General features: G+C 33.8%; 1 pseudogene; it reads left to right on the top strand.

Moving 5' to 3' along the window:
- The first annotated feature begins 12972 nt into the window (after positions 1 to 12972).
- On the top strand, positions 12973 to 15830 carry LOC123548639 (uncharacterized; annotated as a pseudogene).
- Positions 15831 to 21496: the final 5666 nt, after the last annotated feature.

Here is a 21496-nt window from a genome sequence, read left to right as displayed (position 1 = left end):
TAAAAATTAAAATGTGTATGATTAAATATTGAGCTAAAACGATAGCTGTCATTTGTGTTCGTATCAAAATACCAAATATATAGCCAAAACCAGGTAGAATGGCTTAACTTTGCTTTATTTAGCTGCTATTTTCTGCAAAATAAACACAACATTCATGATGGGTGACCTGTGGTTTTCTTTTATTATTTTAAATGATCTTCATTTAATTTTCGAATCCGATTTACACTATCTTCGACTTTTCCATGCACTCATAACCATCTAAATACTACCCCATATCAATAGCATTAATTCTTAATACTCAGTTTGACTAAATGTTAAATTGACGATACTAGTCAGTAAGAACATTCAAGTTTTTGTACGGAAATATGAGTTGAAAAAAAGGACACATATTCCATAATGGGTTTACAATTCACTTGATGGCGTTGTTTGTATGAAGTGCAAGGTTAATTTTGAACAGCATTATATTTTTAATGTATCGCTTTTTATTTCTAGAACCTTCCCTTAAAATGGTTGTATCCTTTAAAAATATATTGGAAAGTTCTACCCTTTTTAGATTGCAGATTCATAATGCGGTAAGTAAGATTTCTACATTGAGCACTATTTTTAATCTAAAACAAACAATACTGTGTATACACACATGTTCAGTTCAAGTTTAAATAGAAACTTTACACACGAAATTTGGACTAAATGTGTTTTAATATAAGGCACAACTTTTCAGTGCCTCGATACTGGTTATATGTGGCCGCAATACACCTGTGTTTTGGACAAGAAATTTTGTACAGTATCTTCTTTGCTTGGCACTCATTATTAAAAGCATTTTCCCATACTTTCGAGATCAAGAATGAGAAATGAGATATCGAGGTTGAATAAGTTGTATAATACTTCAAGCGACTTATAACAGATTGATATAAACTAAACCAGTGTGTCATTCAACCGAAGTTGATGTAAAGATGCACAGCTTAGGTATATACAGACGAGATAAAATTTTGAAGAAACTAATTAAAGGAAATCTTTATTTTATTTGACACCACGAAAGTGTTATTATTTGAAACAATATGAGTCAAGGACAAAGCAAATAACTATTTGAACTTGTTGTTATCTTTATTTCATTAACCGTAACTACATATTGAAATATGAACAGAACAGAACAGAACATACGTTTTATTATGACTTGTACGTAGTACATCATCATGTTCAAAATACAACTCTATATATACATAAATATTAACAAAGTCACACAGTCAGTTGAAAAGTAAATTGTGCGATATAACCTTCTCATTTCTCAATATTTTATGTTCAAAGTGAGGATGGCTAATCCACCTCGGTATGAGTAGATCAAGAAGTAATATTTATAATGTTGTTTCTAATTAACATAGCGCCTTTATAGTATAGAGCTAATTTATAAAGTACATTTCTATTTTGTGATTGTAACAGTTCTGTAAACTTCACCATACTAGGTCTAACGAAATAATATTTTTTTGATAAATCTTTTTCTTAAATCAATATAACATATTGAAATATGTATAAGTCTTGTAGACGTCGATGTAAATAAATAGATATTAAATAAATAAATAAATAAAAACAATTGAATCATACATCAAGTGAGATTCAAGTTTATCAAATTTTCCTCAGGATTTGTGATAATAGTACGGAGTAGACCACTGATTTGGCAACTACATCCTGATGGTTGTACACGGGCTTATGAGCTGCATGTCCGGCATGAACAGGGTATGATCCGAATCTGGATACTCCAACTGGCAACAGCGCTGGATACAACATTTTTGGAGCATGTAAAACATACGACGGAGCAGGTACAGGTGCGTGAAGTATTGGTTGCTGCATTGGTTTGTTAACAAAGCTAGGAACTGGAATGGTTCTCGGATATACATACGAGTTGAAAGACTGCTGTTTAGTTAGGGGCGATGACAAAAGAGTAGGAAAGAATCCAAGACCTGAAAATATCAAATATACTTGTAATACAATGCATTACAAAATGCTTACTAAGAGCTTAGACTTATCTATGTGTTAAAGAAATTTAAATCTAGATGTACATCGCAGTATCAAGTTATCATAAATACGGAAATGATACAAAGTACCGAGAATGTCCATGCATTTTACGTTATTATTGCGTGACTGAAGAAGTGGAGGGGCGACAATACTAAAAAATTTCAAAATCTCATACAATAAGAAACATCAGACTGTCTGTTGAGAAAATGTGACTGTAGCACGATAGAAAATAAATTATCAAATGTTCAATATTCAAACTTCCCTAGAGTTCAGATGAGATATGCGCGACTGAAACTGGCTAGCATATTTTTTCGTTCATGACCAGGGTTTTCATACCTAGGGATAGGATAAATTATGTACATTTTCTTCCCGGTCTGGTACCAGTGATAAAAGAATTACTTTGTGTTGAAGACGCTTGTGTCATGCTAATTGCTAAATTGAATATCAAACAGTTCATGCGAAGCACCAAAGCACGAATTAGTTAAACGCCAAGTGATGATCGTCAGTTAGTTTATGATAAATGTTAAATGCTATATTGCTAGTCATATTAGAAAGCAAATTTTCAAATGTTTTCTCTTTTTTTTTGGCTGTGCTGTTTTTAATGGTATTTCAGTTACGTTACGGGGGACAGTAAACCTGAACGGTACGTGTTCCTGGATTCTGTACCAGTACAAACCTCTTCTCGGCAAGTAACTTCCAACCTCCCCACATGAATCAGAGGTGGAGGACAAATAATTTCAGGCACAATGTCTTCTACGGGTGTGAAGTTGAGAGAAAGCTATATATAAAGTGTCAATTTCCGCAGCACTTTGATAATTTAGCTCCATTCCACCTAAATTAGCACTAGGCAATTAACATTTGACATCCATTATCAAGCATTTTGTATTTAAAAATTAGCATTTATCATTTGACAACTGGCTTTTTGGCACCGACCTGCCATAGCATTTATTTATAAATACATATGAAATTTGATTTTTAAAGCAAAATTTACTATTTATACTTAAAATACACACTGCTGTTTCAAATTCTATCCATTTGTTTTAGACATAAAAACAACTACTGGAGAAATCAGTAAACAAGATGAAAAACGGGCCGTTCTCTGTTGTAGAGATATTGGCTCAATCTCAGGCCGTTAAATGTAGTTTTATCATGTTTATAAAATACGGGAGGAGTATTTAAATTTTTTGACTATCATTTTAACTATATTTTATTCACTATTTTTAAATAATATATAAAAATCATCATACCAGCTTATAAGTTCACTTAACTGACAGTTTATCTTAAATCACTAGTAGATACATAAGAGTTCAAATTATATTGTAACACAAACAATTAAATTCTGTTATATTTGAAACCTAAATAAAACTTTACCTTTGAATATGTATGAAGCGAAAACCATAACTAAATCACATACCGTTATTTTTGCTGTTATAGCCATGTACTGTAGAAATATACACCGCCAACAAAATAGCAACGTAAGCAAATTTTGAAAAATCCATGATACGGTGATAAGCTTAGATTTTGCAATATGATACGATGAAAAACAAAAAGCTTTTGATGGTATTGCCGCCATTTTGATGGTTTTTATAGTCAAAATTTTAAGGACTGGCCATTTCAGTGACAGACTTTTCTTCCTTCCGAAAATATGAGACACTGACTCATAGTTACATTTTCCTTTACCTGGTAAGTTTCCGACCAATTAAAATTGAGCCTTGACTGGTCACAGTATAAGTTTTGAGTGGTCATACCAAAATTGAGATATCAAAATCGTTGCAATTTGACGTTTTATGACATGTGGAGGCGATTTCAATGTGATTTTACTGGTCATCATCTCAGGTCATCGGCCTCGGGGTTCGTTAGCGTTATTCACCGGAAGTGATTTTATCAGAAGTTTTATCTTCAAACATGTAATGATTGTGCAAAATGAAAATGTAACTACTATGCCCCAACGATAACTTGATATTTACAAACATGACTATAAATAGATTATAATGGAACATAGGGAATTCAACATTTTCCTAACATGTTACGATCTAAATATTTCCAGGTTTGTACCAGTTACGAATTAGCTCAGTGGTAAAGCATACAGTCCATGTTCACCAGATCTTTTGCCGTGTTGGTTCGAAACTCAGCATCGACATTTAATTTTTTTAAAAATTTTTATTTCACTTTTGCATAAAAATCAAGATTCCTTCATGAGCTCTGTGACAACACGACAGAGAGGTATCTAAAGGCGATATGGCAGATCAGAATAGTTTATTACATAACAAAGATGATATTGATTAAATGCATGCACTTAGCCATGCAAATAATGAACATATATACAAATACAAGTATGCCCACGGGCAGAATGTCGAGCCCGACAGCACCTTTGACCTCGAAGTGTGACCTTGACCTTGGACCTAGGGACCTGCTTCTTACGCATGACACTCCCTCTTATAATGGTGAACATTCATGCCAAGTTACATCAAAATCCTACCATGCATGAAGGAGAAATGCTCCGGACAAACTTCAGTTTGACCTTTGAGATAGGAACATGAGGTTTCCGCATGACACGCCTTCTCATTGAGTTAAACATTAATGCGAAATATAAACAAGATTGGTCCATGCATGTCAAAGTTATGGTCTGGATAAAATCGGACTGACGCACGCACGCACATACACCGAAAGTGGCGACTATATCGAGCTCACCGCAAGCGTTCTCGACAAGAAACCATCAAAGAAAGAAACAAAAATACGGAAGCAAAAAAACAAAAAAACTCTAAAAAAGAACAACCCTCGTGAGGATTCGAACCCACAAAACGATCTGCTTACACCCAATTATTGTCTGCATTTTACCCAACTGAGCTATGTTGCCATATACTTAGTGGATATTTGAAATGAAAGAAATACTAATATTTGCTTGTCAAGTAATGTGCAAGCATTATGAATGGTTATTTCATCAGTTATCATGAATTAGACTCGTCCTCGCGTTTCGGCGGGAATCACGTTATCATTGGGGATTAGTATTTGTCAGTTATATATTAACCAAATACAAAATTAGAACATGCACTGGAAAAAAAGTATTATCAAAACAAAGAAACGGGAACACGACTTAAAAGATCAAAAGGATATTGAACTGTTTTACCATAATAATTATTCAGGGTTGTTTTTTTTTCTATATTTTCCCTTTTTGCCGCATATTTTCTTGCCACCACCAGCCACCATATCCTTGCCGTATAACATTGTTTATTCGAATAGTACTTTCAGATTTCTGTCATTAGTTCCTTGATATAGATAGCATGTTGAAATATTTCATTATAACGCTCACTTTATTTATTTATTTATTTATTTATTTATTTATTTATCAAAAGTGAATAAATTCAAATTTGGAAATGTAAGTAATCAAGGGAAATTTTAATAGGAAAAGGCTGATATTCAACACTATTCTTTAAAACTGATATGGAATTAAGACTAAAAATTAGTATTTTATTTATATGCGAGAACAAGGCTGATTTTATACCGACTGTTAACATGACAAGCAGGCGAATTCTTAACACCGAGAATGAGGTTCTAACCATCTAATGCCGGTAACTCCTAACATACCACTCACCGTCTGTCGGTGTTAAACAAATGGCGTGGTCACTTTTCCTTATATGTATGTAGTGGAAATTTTACTAAGTCTTAAAAACTTTTATGTTCGGAATATATATGTTGTCCCGATTGCAGCTAATCTCTCGCCGTAATACGTTATAACAGCGCGTGAGCGCGAGAATCTCTCTGTTAACACACGTTTTCTCCTTTGTTAAAACACCCCCCGAAAAGTGACAAGAACAGCAGTTTTATGCTAGAACACACAACTCATGGTCCATCGTATGGCCTTCCTTTCAACGTCCGTACATCGCTTGCTGAACAACTCAGCCAATATCAACCAATTTTAAGACATCGGATGGTCCTCCATTACAGTTTTTCAAATAGTTACAATGGCCGCCAGAACTAAAAATATTTTATAGCATGAATACAAAATCCAGTAATTATGGATTGAACAGGACGCTATGTAAGGTTAAGATAGTTCTCTGGTTATTACAACAATGTGCATGCATAGTACATGTCGTAATAATACTTCTAATGAACATTGTTCCGATTTGGAAATAATTTTGCTCCATGAAATTATATTTCAGTCCGCCAAAAACAAGGCTGCCAGGCATCGTGGTCTCTTTTTCCAGCAAGTATGTATAAACCTCTGTTCGGGCAATAAGTTTTGACTGTCGTCCAGCAGGCTATTCGATACGTGTATGATTAAAAGACCGTAAAATGTGTTTAGGTATATAACATGCTGCGTGGTTAAAGAAGTTTTCAATCAAGATTATTCAAAAGTCACTTAAATCTCTGTGCATGGATTTGATACCCGCTGACTTCGAATCACTTGCCCCTCACCAATGTTGGTTCGAACCTCGCTCGTGGCTTTGAATTCTTCTTGTGAAGAAGCCATCTAGCTGGCTTACGGAAGGTCGATGGGTCTACCCAGGTTCCCGCCCGTGATGAAATAATGTATGAATGGGCACCTGAGGTCTTCTTCCTTCGTTAAAAGCTGGGAAGTCGCCATATGACCTATAATTGTGTCAGCGTGACTGTTAACCCAATAAAAACACAAAAAGATGTTGATGCCCTATTTGAAACTTCCAAATGTTGATTCGTGTGCTGCTGCAAATTTCCTCAAGTAATTACTTGATGAAAATCTAAATTTTAACATACTACTTTGCAAATTTCACAGATGTTCTGCAAAGGTTTTTGTATAAAAGTTGGTATATAAACGTATATATATGTGGCTTATCTAAATGAGAGTGTACAGAATTGAAATCATATCATGTGAAAAGTAAGGAAAACATCTAAAGCTTGGAAAATATGTTGAGAACTTTTCCGTAATTTTTCATCTTTTCTCTGCTGACAAAAATAGTAAATTGCAAAATGTAGATATTTATCATAACAATTTATGTATTTATTTATTTATTTGGGTTTTACGGCGCACCAACACAGTATAGGTTATATGGCGCCAAACAGGACTACAAAATATCATAACAATTATTCTGATACTTTTCAACATTTAATGCCATTTTATTCACGATACTTAGATTCAGAAATTGGCTGCTTCTGGTTTTATTTACCAAAATGTATATTTTTTATCAAATTTATAGGCTTTCCGGAATTCATGTTTGACTAAAATATATAGAGTTTTAACAAGTTAAATTTATATTTGCTGTATCCACACAGCATGAGATTCGCGACATCAAATATTAGGCCAGTTAAGTGACAAGTCAAATATAAAACAATGTATTTGATCTAATAGACTTTGCACAACATTATTTACTAAATGAATAAATTAATAAATAAATAAAGGGAAAAACAGATAAATATCTATGCTTTCCTTCAAAAGTTTACATAAGTCAGTAAGTCTAAGGTCACACGTACTCATTTTCGTTATTTTGTGATTGCACATAGATATTCCTACTCTTTAATGGCTTTTTTCAATCAATGTTCTGAATTTCTGCAACACTATTATCACTTACTTAGAAAGGATAAATGTTTAAAAACAATTTTGTTTTATAAGCCTATCAATATTTGAAATGTCACTGACATCTCGCACATAATGAATATTTCACGCATTACATAAACTGATTTGACAACTTGGAATAAAGTTATAAAATACAAATGTACCAGTAATTGTGATAGTTCAATGTCGACGTTATCCATTTGATAAGAATTGTTTGTCATATCTATTTTGCAAAAGCACTTTGATGATTTGAACAAGGCGTAGAATATTTGCGAAGAAAGGCTGACCAAGATGTACCAAATCAAAATTGAGGTAGTAATATTTGCATTCTTTGTTAATTTGTAAAAGTTAAAAGACAAAAGTTTAAAGGTGTTTTCTGTCAAGATACGTTACATGAAAAACTGGAAACGTAGTTTTCCGACGTGTCTGTGTAAACGTCGCGACTAAGAAGGATACCTAGGAGTATAAAATCAAGAACCATTCCTGGGCGTACATAGGTCAACGGTACATTGTGTTGTTGCAACGAAGGAAAGCTATATAATGATACCTAAATCAACTAACTGTAATTAACGAACTGTATGGGTTTGAACTGACGTATATGTCCTAATAAATGGCTTCGAATTTATTCTAGAATTTGCTATAACAGTCAAAATACGAAATTGTGTTCCCGTTTATTGCACTGTTTGTTAAAAAAATGCACCGTAGCCCAAGTGTCTAAAAATGTTATCTCATTATCAGTTAGACAAATCAAAATGTATCGAAACGCATTTATGCCATCTCTTGATATTAGAAACTTTTCACACCCAAGTTACTCGTCAATATAGTATAGATATCAAACTAAAATTTGAATGTTTACCTTATACCCTTATGAAATGTCTCTGCAAAATGTAAATGCAACAAATAATATACATGTACAGCCACAACGTTTCAACTATAGCACTATTTTCAGAGCATTTATATACAAATAAGCATCGAACGAAGACAATAATTAATAACATTTAAGTGCCACGTAATATACAGGACAAATCTAATCAAAGTACAATACTTTTTCAATCATTTTAATAGTATCATTATATTTTACCTAAAACATCAAGTAGGGGCCTCCGTGGCCGAGTGGTTAAGGTCGCTGACTTCAAATCACTTGCCCCTCATCGATGTGGGTTCGAGCCTCATTCGGGGCGTTTAATTCTTCATGTGAGGAAGCCATCCAGCTGCCTTACGGAAGGTCAGTGGTTCTACCCAGGTGCCCGCTCGTGATGAAATAATGCACGGAGGGGCACCTAGGGTCTTCCTCCACCATTAAATCTGGAAAGTCGCCATATGACCTATCATGTGTCGGTGCGACGTTAAATCCAAAAAAAAAGTAAATAAAACATCAAGAAGTGGAAAAATCCATTTTAATACGAAATGAAAGATGTATCAGAGGACGTCACTTTATAAACTAGATTTGCCATAGGCTAAGACAGCATTCAAAATGAACGAAAGTGTCCAGTCTTAATTGTTATCAGCTGGTCTAAAGTACAGTACACATCTCTTAATCTTCATATGGGAACAAATTTTATACAGTCAAACTGAACTTTTCTGCATATTGTATCGTATTTATTTAGGCATTTATAGATGTCAGTGTATAACAAACGTTTTTGTCCTCTGTTGCTCAAACTATGTTACTACGTTATAATAATAATAATAATAATGATAATAATAATAAATAGTGTTGATACGGCTTTCACGGCAGACATAAATTGCTGTTTACGATAAATGATGATATATACTGTACTCTCAGTAGGGGAAACTTCCCATTCGCAAAGTCAACCACAGGATGTTTCCAAATTCTTGAACAGGAAACTTGATATCAAATATAGTAACCTGCTTCCCTTTCCTATAGGAAACAAGTTACTATATTTAGTAACAAATTTCCTGTTCCGGAAGTAGGTAAAAACCATAAATTGACTTCCCAAATGTGAAGTTTCCCCTACTGACTATAGTACTCACAAGTCTAAAAGTATAGGATTAAGAGTGTGTCCTTCTTAATTAAAACTGAGCAGGAAATATAATTACCCTTTTCCCAACAAAGGTTTTCTATTATATGTGACCTCACGCCTCCATTCCTAATTATATTTAATAAATGACCGATATGTAACGTCAATGAATGTAAAATTACATTGATTGTACACGAGAAAGTACAAGTTACTTACCTAATGATGTATCAAAATGATTTCAGTATTTTATTTTGGTTATCACGCTTTACAGATTAGTCGTTGTTTAATGGTGTGTCAATGAGATTACTAAAATGACTTAATGGAAAAATGGTCACAATACTGGTTTAAGCGTAATAGAATATACTCATCCGTTTCTAACTAATATTATATGAAACTTATACCTTACAAGTCATCTTTTCAAAATATATGTCTTTATATTGAGGTTAAGTATGTTTATTCAAAGACGAGTAACTCTAATTAGGGACTAGGTCTGAAAACTATGTAAATACTATGAAACATGATTAATTAGTTTTTGAAATTGTTGCATATTTTATTTATTTACACGGAAAATGATTAAAATTATTATAATGTTGGTGACGGTTTTGCTTGAATGTATTTCAAAAGAAGATAATGTAGTGGTAAAGGAAACTATCGGAATCGGAAACATACATTTGGAATTATAGACATTGTAGATGTCGGAATGGTGAATAAATTCCCCTTAATGAAAAAAAAAATAAATAAAAGAACGTCTACGGAAAAAATGTTTGGCGACCATAAAGGATGTAAATAAACTTTGATTACCTTAGATAATGAAAATTATTTGATGGGTTCACAATAATGCTTTACTGACGTGTAAATAAAGGTCACTTGCGACGTAAAGAAGCAATACCAGCCAATTGTGATATATAAAAACATCATTATGGAAATCGCGATTACTGTAGTTTCATTTACAAGGCAATACCTTTGCTTACAGTCAACATTCAAACAAACGTTTCGCAATTTATTAAAAGCGTTTTTCTTTTTTGTTGAACGTAAAAAAAGTACATCAAAGCCACATCCATAGAACTTTTGCTAAACATCTGTAGAAGACATGTTAGAAAGTTAATCTGCAAATTAATATTTTATATCCGTTTCATAATTTTCGAGTACACTTGAAAAATTATTATATTCTCAGTACAGTCAGCAGTACATCTAAACAAAACATGGATGTGTAAATTATATTTAAAGCGGACCAATAATCTAAAAACATGAAAAATACAATGTTTCAGGTTGATAATATAGTTTTCAAGGTTTTACGGCTTTTCAGAAACGTATGTTAGAGCCCCAAAAAAGATGCCACAACTTTTCCTGGCCGGGGCGGAAATAACACACTTTTATTGTTAAATATACCGAGTTTCACCTCCAACAGTTTGAAAATAGCAATATTTAGGGTGTTGGATTTGAACATTCAAACAACAGGAACGTAAAGTGACCGTATAATTTTTGTAAATGCGCAGTAATCTTCTACATCATCACAATCATCTCCAAACTAGTGGTGATTGGCATATATAGTTTTGTGAAGTAAAAAGATACTTTTATTTTTTTACCTTTACTGCCAATGCAGTTTCAAAGTTGTTTATTTTATTTTTTTAATGTTTGCAAACTCTAGAAGCTTCATGAGTAAAACGCTGGTTTGTCAGAAAAGCGCTTACATTTTATATTTTCTGTGCAATGAAACTGGCGTTGAAAGCCCTACTTGAATCAACGCTTTATTAGTCAAAGATGATAATAATATAAACTATCAGTTGAGTTGAATAGAGTTGACATGGTCCCGTCCCAGAAAAAACTAACAGTTTGAACAAATATTTAACAAGTTGAATGTTTTAAACCGAATTTACTTCTTTTACTATTAAATTTTCTTTGCTATTTATATGCGAGACATTAGTCTTATATAAAACTTCCTAGAAATTAAGATACTATTCCGAGGTAGCTTTCAAAATGTGTAAAAACCTACCGGGGGTTAGTTTCACTTAAAACTGTATAAATGCAATCAATATTGAGGTTTCAATAAACAAGATAAATGTATAATATATGAAAATGAATTTATTAAAGACGACAGTATTAACATCATCTTTCTTAAAAAAAGCAAAGAAGAGACATTGACAAAGAAATACGTTTCAATACTGTTGCTCATATTTATTTTACAAATTATGGCTCTGATATATAGATTTTTATAAATAAATAAATAAATCAATCAATCAATAAATCAATCAATCAATAAATAAAACAATCAATAAATAATAAATCAATCAATGAATAAATCAATATATAAGGCAATAAATCATTCATTCAATCAATCAATCAGTCAATCAATTAGACGATACACATACAAACATAACAAAAATCGGCCTGACTTCGGACTTGATTAACATTCAATTATTTCCTTGTTATAAATTAGTTAAATTCTTCGTAAGATTTCCGACAACAGAACAGAATAGATGACTGATTTGGTCACTACATCTTGGTGGTTGTAGAATGGCTTATAAGCTGCATGTCCGGCAGGAACAAATCTAGAAACTCCAGCTGGCAACATGGCTGGATACAACATTTTCGGAGTAGGTACAACGTACGACGGAGCAGGCATAGCTGCGTGAATCATTGGTTGTTGCACTGACTTGATGTAGCTAGGTACTGGAACTTGATTCGGATATACATACGACTTAAACGTTTGCTGTTTAGTTAGGTGGGAAGACAACAAATTAGGAAAATATCCAAGACCTGAAAATATCAAAATGATGTATAAACACATGATGTGCCAAATGTCAATGAAGCATTTAATCTTGAAGTTTAAATATATGAACCGTTTCATGACAAAACCTGCAATAGTGACACAATATGAAGTTCCGTATTCATGAACATTCTGAATCTTATAGTTCTAGACAAAATAGTATTCTTACAGTGATTCTGCACGTCTGATTAACCGGAAGTGACGACAAACGTCGTTTAATATCAAGAACAACTGGAATAATGTCTGAAAGCCGTTACAAGGGTACGTTGCTGGGAATCTTTTACAATCAGCGCTACTTATTTCTTAAGGTTCTTTTAGAAAAAAATGGGTGATGTAAAATAAATAAAATATGCAGCAATGTACGGACATATTTGATATTTTGTAAACTGTGAAAAATTAAGCAAACAAACCTATACAGTTTTTAGCCTATAACTGAAAATAGATCAATGTTGAATTGTAAAAAGTTTCATTAAAATCTACATTGTGAATTTTTTTCTATACTCGAAAACGTAATCAAAAGTGCGAAAAAATATTAGAAAAAAAAGCGGCGCACTGGAAAAGAAACCAACAAAACAGTCAAATATTTGATGAAACGTATTCGAATAAAAAATATCTCATTTAGTGATTTGCTCTTGAATAAAATCATTGTTTGCCGTTCAGACGCATATCATATTATTATACCTCACTTTTGTATACAATGGTAAAATCCCATTACCCGAAAAAGAGATATTTTGACTATCAGAAACATTTTCAACCTTTTGACACGTGACCAAGCGAAAATTGACTGTCAGGTCATGTGACCGCAGTGATATTTTGAATGTCATATAAGGGCAAATAACTGCTTCAATATTTAAGCTAAATCATGACGTGATTGCCTCCCTTATACACATACAGCAGTGACGTCACTATTCAATGTGTACACAAAAAACATCAGACGACAGGAACTGTCAGCATGTAAACATGTCTCGATTTGCTAGTATTTCTGAAGATGATTTAGACACTCTTGATGGACAGAAAGACTCAAAAAACACAAAACGTGTAATAAAAAGAAGTGTGTCTCTGTTTCGTGAATTTCTCGGCGAAAACTGTGAATTTGAAGGATTTTCAAGCGAGGAATTAAACAAATCTCTTCGAGCATTCTTTGCAAGCATAAGAAAGACAGATGGGTCGGAACTAAAGAAATCATCACTGACATCAATTAAGTACGGAATTTGTAAATATCTGAAAGATGAGTGTAAAATTGATGTGTGCAATGATAATTCATTTTCGTCATGTCTTACCACATTTAAGAGCAAAGTGACAGATCTGAAAAAAAGGGTAAAGGATCTATTGAACACAAAGATGAAATTTCCTCTGAGGATCTTCAAAAACTTTTCAGTAGTGAAAATATAGCATTTGACATTGACACACCATGTGGGTTACAGAAAAAGGTCTGGTTTGAAATTATGTACTTTCTTTGCCGGAGAGGGCAGGAAAATCTGAGAGGAATGAAAAAAGACACCTTTGCCGTCGCTGTCAATGCTGCCGGTAGGAGATATGTCTATCAGATGGTGGATGAAGCTGATAAAAATCATGGGTAAGAAACAAATTTACAGAAATTTGCTAGATCTAAATCTATTTAATCACACTGCAGTAATCTTTAAAATTCAGTTGACACATGCTGATGAAAAGCTAGTCCAGCTAATCTGACGCGCTCCTAGGAAATATTGAGATATTTTTTGCAAATGGCCAATATCCCCACTCAAAGACCAAGATAGTTTACTACAGTAGGGTGTAACGATATATTGCAATTCTCTGTATCCCGATACCTTAGTCTGCCGATACACATATTGTTGCATCTGTATCACGATATGTATTGTATCGTGAGACTAGCGTATCGTTACACCCCTTAAAATAGTTGAAGCAATTTCCAATGAAATTTTTATCGCTATTTGTATGCTATAGGTTAAAATGTTGATAATTTCACAAATTGGCCATGAATTCAAATAAATCTTACATGTATAGAAAGGTCGGATTCAATTTCCTCATTAATCTATGTAAAAATTATCAAATCTCCAAAATTACAAATTTTCTAGTGATTTAAACCTTTGTGTATGTTTACACGCCATATAAAACCAATAACTTTACATGACTGTGTACTGTGATTTATCTTCCATTATTTTGGTCCTTCAAAGTTTGACGTTAAGATTGCCAGTCACAAATATGAAACAATCTGAACGTCGAATTATTTTGACTAGTCAAAACCTACAGATATATCAACATTGCTTATGTTCATAATATTATACTATCTACCGACAATAAATGAATATTGACTTGACTTTATGCAAATTTTCAGGTAATTTAAAAATTAACTATTTCTCAAAACATTTCACTTTTTTTTCAGTGCCGAGTCGAGCTGTGATGAAACCATTGGCGAAGGGAAAATGTACGAGCTTCCTGGTGATGTCAATTGTCCGGTGGCTTCGTTTAAAAAGTATCTCAGCAAACTGAATCCAGGAATTGACTGCCTATGGCAGCGACCGCTTGATAGCTTCGAACTTGATGGACCAATTTGGTACTGTATGGCTCCCTTAGGAAAGGGAAAACTAGCTGGAATGATGGGCGATATTTCGAACTTGGCACATTTGTCTAAACGGTACACAAACCATTGTATTCGAGCCACATCAATATCCGAACTTGATAGAAATGGAATCGAGGCTCGACACCTGGTACGAGTGTCTGGACACAAATCTGAAATGTCTATTCGTAGCTACTCGAGACGTTTGTGTGACGAAAAACAGCAGCAAATTTCTGATACACTGGCTAAAGCCCTGCAGAAAAAGCCAAATGTGACAAATATAAATCAACAGGCTCCAATAAATCAACATGCCCCAAATGAAACAGCTACTTCTGGGGTTGACATTAGCGATCTTGACTTTCTTGAGGAGATTTTTCGTGATGATAATGTATTCATTGAATTAGATACCACTGGGAAGGAGAATAATCCCCCAAATATGCAGCCACATGTTAGTGACAAACCCGTTGTCACACAGGCGAGTACAAACATTGCATTGCAACCAGTGATAACTACTCAGGCATCATCAGTCGCTAATAGTGTATTTCAGCAAGTCCATGATAATGTAGGAACTATGAACAATCACATGCCTGCCCCCCAAATTATAAACACCCAATTTGAACAAGCAAGGCCACCTTTCATGTACAACATCAATCCAAATATAAGTAACTGTGGTCAAGTACATTTCCATTTTCATGGAAAATGAACAGTCAAGTACAGTAAAAAAACAGTTTTTGAAGGAATTTTAGCATAGTTAACAGTGGAATTTTGTTCTAGATATATGTGATATTTTGTTTACCTTGTTAAAATTTGTGGTTAAGTACATTTCCATTTTCATGGAAAATGAACAGTCAAGTACAATAAAAAACAGTTTTCCAAGGAATTTAATTAGCATTGTTAACAGTGGAATTTTGTTCTTCCTGATATATGTGATATTTTGTTTACCTTGTTAAACTTATTGAATTAAATGAATTAAAAACATTTTAAAACTTTTTTATGTACTTAATTTTGTTCGGTATAATAAAATAAATATCATATGGCAGCATGTGTGACATTGATATTGTCAACCCTCGAAACAGAATGTCACCCTCGGCTTACGCCTCGGGTGACATTCTGCTCTCGGGTTGACAATATCAATGTCACACATGCTGCCATATGATATTTATATAATATCACTGAGCTTCGCCTTCTTGATATAATTCTTTCGCATCTGAACTCCAAACAATGATTTTATACAACGACAAATCACAAAATGAGATAATTATTTCTTAAATAAAAAATCTTTACATTTGAATGTCCACAAGATAGAAATAATATCTTAAAACACATACCATTATTTTTGCTGTTGTAGCCATTCACTGTGCAAATATATAGCGTGAACAAGATTGCAACGTAAGCACCTTTTGAAGAATCCATGATACCGTAAGTGGGTAGGTACACTAACAACGTTTTTTAACGGTTTGATGATAATGCTAAGATGATGATGACTTTTATAGATTCAACATTTTAAGGGATGGCCATAAGATAAAAGACAGTTTTCCTCCCCCTTCCCTAAATATTGGACACTGAATCATCTTTACATTTTTCTTCCTTGACCTGACGTGTGTCCAACCAATCAAAATTGTGTGAACACTGGTCGTAGTAAAAGTTTGCTGGCCATACAAAAATTAAGCCATCAAAAACTTGATAATGTATAAGTTTGGACAACTTGTTGCAAACTATTATATCCATCTGACGTTTTATGACACAACGAGGTGATTTAAAAGCAAAATTAAAGGTCATTTACCTAAGGCTATCTCGTTGACGATGTTCATTAGACTAGGTGTTATTCACCGGAAATGTAATTTAACGGATTTTATCGGTAATTGTAATTAATTCATTCGGTTGGAGCCTTATTTAAAAATCAATGGTCTTAGATAACTGCCCGTCCTAGCATAAAATCAGCAGTTAAAACAAAGATTTTTTCCAAGAGTTCAGTTATACAAAATACTCTTGGAATCTGGAAAAACAGTTTTACGGAACAGTCACTAAGAAGCAGTTTTTGCTATGTTTTAGACTAAGTAATATATTATTACAAAAAATAAATGTTTTGTTGATGAATATGTCGTGCACGGATCTAGCATAATATAATGTCATAAATGATAAATGTTTTGTTGTATGTCGTGCACGGATCCAGCACAACATAATGTCATAAATGATAAATGTTTCTGTTGTTTTGTTGATGAAATATATGTCGTGCGCGGATCCAGCATAAGGGTGTTCAGTGAGGTGGAGGAAGGTTTGTCCGCCTGACCCCATTCTCGCATACCAGAGGTCTACCGTGGTTCCCCGGATGAACGTTTGTCTCGGGATTTTGACGAACCTCTGATGGATGAGAATGGCCTGACCCTACCTTCGCAGGTGGCTTTGTTAAAGTACAGGATAAAGCATTGGATCCCCGCCTTCGCAGTTTTCAAGGACCTTCCTGGAAAACAAAATGGAAAAAAATTGTAAAACTTTTCTTTTATATACTTGGCTCGTAATCCTCTCCTGTAAAGGAAAACCCCTCTTTAACCGCCCGTAACTGTAAGTCCTTTTACTGAGATTTGCAAAACTTTTCTACGAAAACCGGGTCTCAGTGTTCAGCAAAGAAAACAAGGTCATCAAAATTTCATGAATCTTTAAGCTGCTATGAATGCCCCTATTTACCTGTATATCGTTAGAAATGCAATTCTCCTTTCGTTATAAAGTAATGTTTTATTCAGTAAAAAATGTTTAATTTTGAGTGATAAACCGGTTGATATATCAAAATTTGGAATTCAGATGTATAGTAATCCAATCAGAGGGGCTTGAAAGAAAATGTGTTACTACTATGCTGAAATGTTGTGTTTTTTTGTTGTTTGTTTTTTTTTTTGGACAAATGTTGGTTATCACAACACGGTTGCTAGACAACTCTCGAAGGCTGTTCCCCAATATGTTTTATTCCTTTATCTTATTTTCACAGGTCTTCAATGTGCAATGACGGTGCCGTGTTTAAAGCCTTCGTAACATCATACATGCATTTACAAGTGTGACGTAATGTCCCGAATTATTTTTAAAACAGTGTTCAGAAATGCAGTTATCAAAATTGTTCCTCGATTATGATACACACGAAAAAACACATACTTGAAATAATGTTAACGTATTTGAACACAGAATTCGAAATTACAAAAGTGTGTACAACTGCTTATCAACTAAAACAACGCGGGGTACATTTTTTAACCGTTCATCTACTTCATTTTTAATGTCAAAATGGTAGAAATCGTATGCTATATGCCATATAAATCCACCTAATGCTAAATACCAAAGGTGAAGCAGTTATAAACTATTTACTCTATAATTGTTCTTTAGAAAAACTTTTTAACAGAGACAAAGTTACATAATGCAGGCTAATAATTATATAAAGATTGCATTCATTCAATTCAATGATGTATTCAGATCATTGTTGGAATAAGCAGTCAGTAATAAGCATTTGGTTTATATTGTTCCGCATTGCGTAATTAACTACTCGCACTTATCATTTGATAGTCAACATTTTCACATAAAGCATTTGGCAGCTATCATTCTAAATTTGCTATGTAGTAATTAGAATGGCGAACCGGCCTTCCATAGATATGTCTCATTAAAATCCTTCAATGCGTATATAGAAGAAATGCACATATTGTTAGACTTTTAAATTCGTTCATTTGGTCCAAATAAGTTTTGTTGTAGGCACGTGCAGGTTCGTTATTTCCAGACTGTTATACATGTATACGATAGGAAGGCTTTGACTAGGGAACATTGGACATTTTGGCTAGGGAAAAGCGATACATGTATTCGAGAGTAGGCCTACGCCATACCAGAGTAAGTTATAAGGGCGTTTAACTGTATACCCATTTAACATTCGTGACATTATCTGCATGGTTCCAAAGCACTTTTTTCACGTGTTTCACGTGTTAACATATGTACATTACCAATTCGAAGATTTTCTTAAAGAGATTAAAAGTATTAATCTCACCGATAATTAAACACGAAATTGTCTGATTACAAGAGGCAAATTTGTCGTTAATGTCAAAGATCTCTGCTAATGTCTCAAACCTATAACGCCCTTCTTAAGTTCCACACCACATGTGCAGTCCATTTGTAAACTGGTCATCCTTGTTGTTGCAGTGATGTCTATATCTTTGCTCGCTGAAAAGCGTTTAATTATTTTTCTGAAATGAAACAAAAATCTATAAGAATGTCTAAACGTATTTAGCAAGCTCTACGGTATCTGGTCATATTCAGCCTATTTTTTCTTTTCACTAAAGCCTTGGTGTAGAGAGCAAGTGGTCTATTACCGGCGTAGATGAACTTTATTACAGCTTCAGAACCTCATATCTGCACCCACAACAGATGTTATTGATCAAGTTGTAAATCTTCTTTGAAGCACACCACACGATGTTTTATCGGAATGGGAAACGGATTATCGCATACAAAACATCAGAATTAGAGGTGAATATCAAGAAAAACAAATACCTCTACTTAGCTACTGTAGATCAGTAATAAAACAGTTTTCGGTGTTTGAATCTGAATGTCCTACCGCCACGTTTGCCAATGGGAAACTGTTGAAATGCACTGTAACTTTAAGCGAATCGGACATCGTATCCGTTGGACGACAAGATATCAAATGTAACTGTTGTTTGACTACCGAGTAAAGGAGTATCAGTGTCATATCACAGGCTTGCATTCTCGTAGAATTCGCAATGGTGTACCATTTGATGAAAAATTACAAAAAGAAAAATCAACGAAAGAAACCTTTTCATTTCTACAGGATGCAAATTCATCCCGTGTAATAGGTCGGTCTAAATGATGCAAAAACTTCTACCGTTGTTAGGTTAAGTAGAGACAAATAAAACTTGCAATGATTCTAACAATCAGTTTAGGAAACGTGTAGAAATAATAAACCAACTGAAGAAACGCCTTCCCAAATAGCAAAACAACCCCGACAATAATTGTCCGACGTTAATGCCTGTAAAGAAACAAATAACCCAGAAGCTGCAAACAGTTCCGACAAATATTATCTAAAATTAACCGTAAGTCGGGATCCAATTATCCAAAACTATACCATGTTTTTTAAAAAAAAAAACGCAACCGTGGATCTAAGCCACGAGTCACATGCAGACATGGAGTACATTCTATTTAAAAAAAACGATGGACGGTAACGCGTCTGATTTTGCTAGTCACATCTTCGGAACTGCAAGAAAGACCTTGATGCCTGTCAAAGGAGATGGGATGCAAAAATTATTAGTAACTGCCTAAGGACTCTACTTAAGTCGCCACAGGTGGATGAAAATGTAAGAAAACCCGGAATGGTTGTTTTACCGTCTGGGAGAATGCTCCAATACTACAAGAATATTGTAAAACAACAACCTGGCTTTAACGACCATAATTTAGAATGGATAAAAATGAGTGTAGCATACATAATGTGTCCATGGGGGCATTCTAATCGTTTAAATAACTATTCAGGATGACTTTAAGGAGGTAGGTTACCTTAATATTTGAATGTGCGTATACCTCCTTAACATTGTAAGAGACCAATATTGCCATATTAACTTCTTACACCGTTCAAAATAGAACAGAAGTTTATTTCATTTCTTAAGGAAATCTTGCACCTCAAATAACCGTTAAACATAAGACTAGACTGAATTAAAGGATATATTTTGCGATACAATGGTAATACAATAACTTACGCGGTTCATGAAAAATGAATGAATCAGATCACTATAAAGTTTTCAATAAATCGCTTTGTCTTTAGATTAAAATTGTATTATCAGTTATTGCAATTTCGGTCATTTTTTTCTGTAAATTCACTCACAAAGAAAATATATTGTATAGAAACGGCAATATTTGCGCTTAGCACACTTATTCTTCTAAATCGATTGAGCTGTACAGAGTATTTTAGAGTACTGATTATATTACGTGGCGTTTTCAGATACGATGATATATCCGCATCATTATATAAAAATTATTCCTTGAAAATATTAAACATTATTAAGCGCATTTAGTAATTTTGTTCTGTTTCACGTCACGAAGCAGTCCAGATTTATGTTTCAGCAGCCATTACCTTTGATCTGGATTTATTCGAATCTAAGGCTAGCACATGCTCGGACACGTTTTTCATTATGCTGTTCAAAAGAGATCGCACTTAATCCTCAAGAAGTGATATTCGCCATTCCGACAACTTAAGTACGTTTGTACTTACGTTTTCTAGAACATTAAATGACACATATTACTAAGAATCTCTAAAAGGTGTGATAATCTATCTCATTAGTACTCTCATAGGGTGATATATTATAGACTTAACGAAGTTGACTTCGAATAAGCAATTTATGATTACAATAATCGTACAATTGCTGTAATTTTTAGTACAAAGATATCGTGGTACTGGGTCATATTGTGGTGGTGAATTGTGCGTATAAATTTTCTCTATCTGTAATTAGGATTGATTTGTTCATTATACGTTATTTCAATGCACTGTCTATGTTACATACTTACATTGTTATGTTACAGGACCATATGTTAGACTGGCTATAGCCAAATATGTTATCTTCTTCAATGTATGGGAAATTTAAATAGTTCCCTTAATTCTCAATATCTCTATACATTCAGTGTATCGTAAT

This window comes from Mercenaria mercenaria, chromosome 12 (assembly GCF_021730395.1).
Source record: "Mercenaria mercenaria strain notata chromosome 12, MADL_Memer_1, whole genome shotgun sequence".
Classification (NCBI taxonomy): Eukaryota; Metazoa; Mollusca; class Bivalvia; order Venerida; family Veneridae; genus Mercenaria; species Mercenaria mercenaria.
Note: the sequence above shows the minus strand (reverse complement) of the source record. Positions and strands in the feature narration are given on the sequence as shown.